Source organism: Marmota marmota, unplaced genomic scaffold (genome assembly GCF_001458135.2).
Source record: "Marmota marmota marmota unplaced genomic scaffold, marMar, whole genome shotgun sequence".
In the NCBI taxonomy this organism is placed as follows: Eukaryota; Metazoa; Chordata; class Mammalia; order Rodentia; family Sciuridae; genus Marmota; species Marmota marmota.
Window position 1 is genome coordinate 3,216,051 of NW_026000261.1, and position 7,176 is coordinate 3,223,226.

Consider the following 7,176-nt stretch of genomic DNA (forward strand, 5'->3'; position numbering starts at 1 on the left):
AGCTAGCCAATCCCTAAAAAACAAATGCCAAATGTCTTCTTTGATATAAGGAGAGTAACTAAGAACAGAGTAGGGACGAAGAGCATGAGAAGAAGATTAACATTAAACAGGGATGAGAGGTGGGAGGGAAAGGGAGAGAGAAGGGAAATTGCATGGAAATGGAAGGAGACCCTCAGGGTTATACAAAATTTCATACAAGAGGAAGTGAGGGGAAAGGGGAAAATAATACAAGGGGGAGAAATGAATGACAGTAGAGGGGTAGAGAGAGAAGAGGGGAGGGGAGGGGAGGGGAGGGGGGATAGTAGAGGATAGGAAAGGCAGCAGAACACAACAGACACTAGTATGGCAATATGTAAATCAATGGATGTGTAACTGATGTGATTCTGCAATTTGTATACAGGGTAAAAATGGGAGTTCATAACCCACTTGAATCAAAGTGTGAAATATGATATATCAAGAACTATGTAATGTTTTGAACAACCAACAATAAAAAAATTTAAAAAAATACAACCCTATCTTGACTCATACCTCTTCACTGATGACAGCAATATTATTCTAGCTTAATAAAGAAGCACCTATTTGCTTCAAGTATTCAGTATGCCCTGAGCATCTGTCATTAGATTTTATAGAGAGACTGGAATGTTGATATATATATATATCTTAGTGTATGTCAAATTTCCTGTCTTTATGCAGGAGGAAAAGAGTTATGTCTAAATTTGCTGAAAAGCATCTTAATATGCCTTTCAGCCTTTATGCTCAGTCTGTAGTCTTTTTTGTGTTTTGGAGTAATGTAAAATTTTTGGTGTTTTCTCCAGGAAAAGGAAAACTACTAGGTTTTAGGAATTGTCTTAAATATTCATGAGCTTCTAAAGGCTAAAACACAAAGAATTATGTACCTATGTGACAATTCTTAACCTATGTAAAGAATTCTTTTCTACTCCCAAAATAATTCATATTGCCTACATAAAATGTGCTTGCAAAAATCATATATTGATGGCTGTTTGGAAAAAAAGACCAAATAACACTTTTGTTTTGGTCCCAATGGGAACTGAATTAACAGCTATCCTAAAACTGAATTTCGTTACATCATGGGTTTTCTATAAGTATAGCTCAAGATAGACAATTTAGGGCTGGGGATGTAGCTCAATGGTAGTGTGTTCCCCTACCATGTGTGAGACCCTGGGATCAACCTCCCAACACTACATGCAAAATAATAATAATAATAATAATAATAATAATAACAATAATAAGCCAATTTAGCAGGTAGTAAGAAGAAATGCAATGAAAACATTTTACTTTACTTTTCATCATTTTTAAGAAATATAAATCTACCCTGGAGGCTTGGTAATAACATGAAAGGCAGCAAGTACTTTAGTGATCAACAGATGAATATTATTATACATTAGAGGTTATAATGCTATTCTTTGAGTTTAAAGATGACATAAGAGACCAGAAACATTATCATCAGGGTTCTTGAGGTTTCTCTACAAAACTTTTTCTACTTGGTTCTCTCTCCTACTCCAAAACAACAGATGTTTTTAAGTTTGTACTACTCTCTTCAGGCCTTTACCCTAATGACAGACTCAGCAGAATGTCTTGCTGCCCCATTAGGAGGGAAAAGGGGACAATTAAGTGTGAACAGTGTCAACTTTCCTGCCCTAATACTCTAACATTTCTAATAAGGGCATTCAACTTTTTCTCCTCTCATATTTTAGAGGTAGGTGTGTCCCTGCTTCAATTTAAATGTAGCTGTCCCCGACCAAAACGAATATGTCCTGTCCAAAGCTTACACATTCTCACATCTAAGTTCAACACTTTGACTACTGATCATTGCAATCAAGAAAATAGTCTCCATCTCTGCATGGGAGCAAACTCCCTATTACATCCACCAGAAATTCATCAATAGTCCCTTCTCACTCCGTGCCTCTGATCATGACCTCTCTTCCAGATCCTTCTCCTCAGCCTACAAAATATTTTTCCCATTATAAAAGAAAATATATGTTACTCCATGATAACTATTCCTAAAACTAAAGTATCTCTTTCTTTCCTTTGACTACCAAAGTTGTTGAAAGAATGTAAAATCATTATTTCATCAATTTTCATTCTTTTTCTTAAAAAACTGTACAGATTTTTTTCTGATAGTACTGTATTTCAGTAATACATGTTCATTATAAAAAAATTAGAAAACAGAGAAAAAAAGAATAGGTTTAAAAAGTGCCCATAATCTTACCACCTAGGGATAAACATGTTGATACCTTGATATCTTTTTCCTCTGAGTTTTATAATTATACTATGCTTGTCTTTTATTCAATATAGTTGTAGTAGCCAGCTTCCAAGATGATATTTCAATGATTTTAATCTCCTGGTATCTGCATACTTGTATATTTATACACATATACACAAGTGTGCACGCACATGCACACACACACACACACACACACTTTAACAGAGTCAGTCTGTGTGAAAAATATCATAAGCCAGAAGTGATGGTACGATTCGTATGAGATTAAATTATACAAGACTGTGGTCTCTCCATTTCTTTCTCTAGTCTCATTTGGATTCTTGCTCCAGATATATAAAAGCTCATTGTATGTTAAGGGCATTAACACCATTTCTGACATATAGGTCACAAATATTTTTTGTTTAAATTTTTTTTTCTAATGTGTTTTTTCATATTGGAAATTTTAAATATTTATGTAGTCAAATCTATTAATCTTTTTTCTTTTTCAGATAAACCTTTTATGATACACCTAGAAGAAGGACATAATTTTCCTTCCTGAGGCTATAAAACATATACATATATTTTCTTTAAGTGAGACTATGGTTATACTTTTACATTTAATAATTAACAGAAAAACCTTACTTGGGCTTTACTGAAGTTTTGTGAAATTTTTCTTCATGTAGTTTCTTTGTAATTTTATTTCTACATATTTTACTTTATAGTAGTATGAACTAAACATGACTATCATATATTCTCACTGTTTCTTTTGCTATTATATATGCAATATATTTACTTTTTCCACTCTGATAGACTTTCATCAGATCTTTCAGGTATTTATTTAATTTGTCAAGGATTTTCACAAAGACAATCATATCATTTTAAATGGCTATTGCTCTTCCTCCTTTTAAATAGTCATGTCTCTTAGTTATTAAGATATTTCATTGAATTGTCTAAGACTTCCATAATGATATTGGCAATAGTAGTGATAGAAAACACTCCTGTTTTGTTCTTGAGTTTAATAAAGATTCTTCTATGTGAATAAAAGTCATTATACTATAGTGATACATGCATACACATATTCATTGTAGCACAATTCACAACAGCAAAACTATGGAACCAGCCCAGATGTCCATCAACAGATGAAAGAGAAATAAAATTTGGCTTATATACACAATGGAGTTTTCTTCAGCCATAAAGAAGAATAATGTTATGGCATTTGCAAGAAAATGGATGGAACTTGAGATCATTACATTAAGCAAAATAAGTCAAATTCAGAAGATTAAGTGTCATATGGTTTCTCTCACATGTGGAATCTAGAGATCAAAAAGTAAAAGAAGGGACATCAGTAGAGTAGAGAAAAGGGGAAATACTAGAAAATTATATTACACTAATTACATTGTTATATTGTGTGCACGTACAAATATGGAATAACAAATCCCACCATTATGTACAACTATAATGCACCAATATAAAATAGATTTTTATTTGTGTCACCATCAACTATAATATTGCCTGGTATTGTTATTTGTTCATATAAAGCAAGTATTCTTCTATTGTGGTTTAATACTTTTTATCAGGTTGAATACTGAATTTTATTGATACTTTGTGTCATCTATCAGGATAATTCTATGAGTTTACTTTGAACTATTAATATTATTCTCTTATTAAAATGATTCCAGGCTGAAGTCCAGGCAACATTGTTCAATAGGACACTTCAGATATTGTGTTCCCACAGAAACATGAACTTAAACAATTATCCACATATGAAAATCTCTTTATAAGTGCAATAGAAACTAGGTAAAAGGTCAAATTGGTAGACATAACAGAAAAATAAGAAAAGGCATATGGAAGAGGATAGGAAGTACAGTTTTACATTATCTGCATCCAAATCCAAGCAGCACAGCCTGGAAAATGATACCATCTGCTTGAAGAAAGAAAGTCAAATGAACATTTTGCCTTGAATCCAAATACTAGGCCCACCACAATAAAACCTTATACTTGGTAGGCCCCCATGTTCCAAACTTCAAGGCAACACCCACAGACTGATCCTCAAGACACGCTGGCAATAGGCCAAATTCCACAGCCCTAGGTTTCAGACATGCATAGTGCACTTAATCTCCAGGATACACCACTTCTTGGATGACTTTAGCTACCCTATGATCCAAACAGCACTCAGTAGCAGGTCTACTCCAGAAGCCCTAACCTTTAGTCCTATCCCAGTGTTATAGCAGCCCCAGTGATTCTGAACTTCAGGCCCATCACAATAGACATAAGCTTTAAGCCAGCCCTCAGGGATACAGTCTCCAGGTCTACCCCAGAAGACCCAATCAACAGGTTTATCCAAGTAAATTCAGGATCCAATGACCCAGATACCAAGCAAATTAACATAAAAATGCCAATAGCAAACTCACTCATGAACAATGCCAGAAAGACTGTTTAGGATCTCTACATAGACTGACTGCTGAGAGGATTTCTCATACAAAGCCAGTCTGTGAGACTAAAATAAATACCTTCCCCTTCAAGTACACAAACACCAATCACCAATCCAGAGTTCAAGAAAAATTAGGGAAACCTGTCATCATCATCAAAGGGACAAAATAAAATGCCAATGACTAATCCTAAAGAAATTGAGACATATGATTTGCCTGTCAAATAATTCAAAATAATTGCTTGAAGGAAGCTCAGAAAACTTTAAGAAAACCAGTAAGAAAATAAATGACCTGAATGAAATTTAATAGAGTAATTGAAAAATTTTAAAAATCAAACAAATTCTGGAGTTGCAAAGGACAATGACTGCAATGAAAAAAAATACAATAGAGAGCATCAGCAACAGAATTGACAAAGCAGAATAAATAATATGTGAACTCAGAGATTATTTAAAAATATGCAGTCAGAGGAGAAGAATGAAAAGGAATGAAGAAATTTTATATGCTATATGGGACAATTCAAAAAGAAAAAGAAAATGCTACAGAGGTAGAAAGCTTACTTAAAGAAATACAGCAGAAAATTTTCTAAATTTGGAGAAATATACAAATATACAGGTACAGAAAGGTCAAAGGTGTACAGTCAAATTCACTCCAAATAATACTACTACAAGACATATTAGAATCAAATTATCAAAAATCAAAGAAAATAAGAGCATACTGAAAAATATCAGGAGAAAAGAATTTAAAAACATATAAGAAAGTTTCAATACCTCTAGCAGCTAATTTCTCAATAGAAAACTTACAAGTCAAGATAGAGGAATGATATATTCATTTGCTGAAGGGAAAAAAAACTTCCAACCAAGAATACTGTACCTAGAAAAGCTGTTTTTCTAAAACAAAACAGAAATAAATAATTTCCCATCAAAGAAAAGTTGAGGAAGTTCATCACCATCATACCTGCATTATAAGTGATGAACAATGTTTTTTTAAGCTAAAAGAAAATGATAGTGATGAGTAAAAAGAAAATGTATAGAAGTATAAAGTACAACAGTAAAGGTAGGCACATAAATTCAGAATATTCTAATACTGTAATGGTGGTGTATAAATGACATATCTTTCATGTTATGGGTTTTTTTTTGTCTTTTAACCATATCTTTCATGTTATGGTTAAAAGACAAAAAACAGCTATAATAATTTGTTAAAATTTATGCAAGATAGAATATGGAGTATAGAAAAAAAGCAGAATTTCTCTTTTTGCAGTGAAATTTGTTTTTATCATTTTAAAATAATCTGTTAGAACTACTAAACGTTTTTATAAGCCTCATGGCAATCACAAAGTAAATCTATAGTAGATAAACAAAGAATAAAAAGAAAAGAATCAATGCATATCATTATAGAAAATTATTCAACCACAAAGGAATACCACAAGTCAGGAAAAAAGAAACAAAGAATCTACAAGCAGCACAGTGACACATGCCTGTAATCCCAGCAAATCAGGAGGCTGAAGCAGGAGGATTGCAACTTTAAGTCCAGTCTCAGCAACTCAATGGGACACTGTCTCAAAATTTTAAAATAAACAAAAAAAATGGATTGGGAATGTGGCTCTGTGTTTAAGCACCCTGGATTCAATCCCTGGAACAAAAGAAAAGAATATAGAAAACAATTAACAAAATGTTAGTCAGTAGTAAGTCCTTCACAATATTTACTTGAATGTAAATACCTCTGTAATCAGAAGGCCACATGGTTGAGTGGACTAAAACACACACACACACACACACACACACACACACACAAACACATAATCCAAAGCAATATCGCCTAACAGAGACTCCCTTCACCTCTAAGGACACACATAAACTGAAAGTAAAATGATGGAAAAACATATTCCATGCAAATTAAAACCAAAGGAGAGCAGGGATAGTTATATCAGATAAAGTAGATATTACATCAAAATTGTTTAAAAATCAAAGAAGATCATTATATAATGATAAAGAGTCAATTCAGTAAAAGGAAGTAACAATTACAAATGAATTTGTACCCAATATTGGGGTACCTAAATAGATATTAATAAATATGAAGGGATAGACTACATCATGGTTAATGGCTTTAACACCATGCTTTCAGCAATGGGCTCATCATCCAGACAGAAAATCATTAAGAAAACATTGGATTTAAACTACACTCTAGACCAAATGGACCTACAAAAATATACAAAGCATTGCATCCAACAGCTGCTGAATACACACTTTTTAAGCTTCTAAGCAACATTCTCCATGGTAGAGTATATAGTAAGCAAAAACAACTTCTTAACAAATTTAAGACAGTCAAAATTATGTTAAGTATCTTCTCTGACCACAATTGTATAAAACTAGAAATCAATAAAAGGAAGAAATATTTTTTTTAATTCAGATATATGTGTAAATTAAACAAAATGCTCCTGAACAACCACGGTCAATAAAATCTAAAGAGAAATTTAAAAATATCTTGAGATAAACAAAAACAAAATATACCAACACTTATGGAATGCAG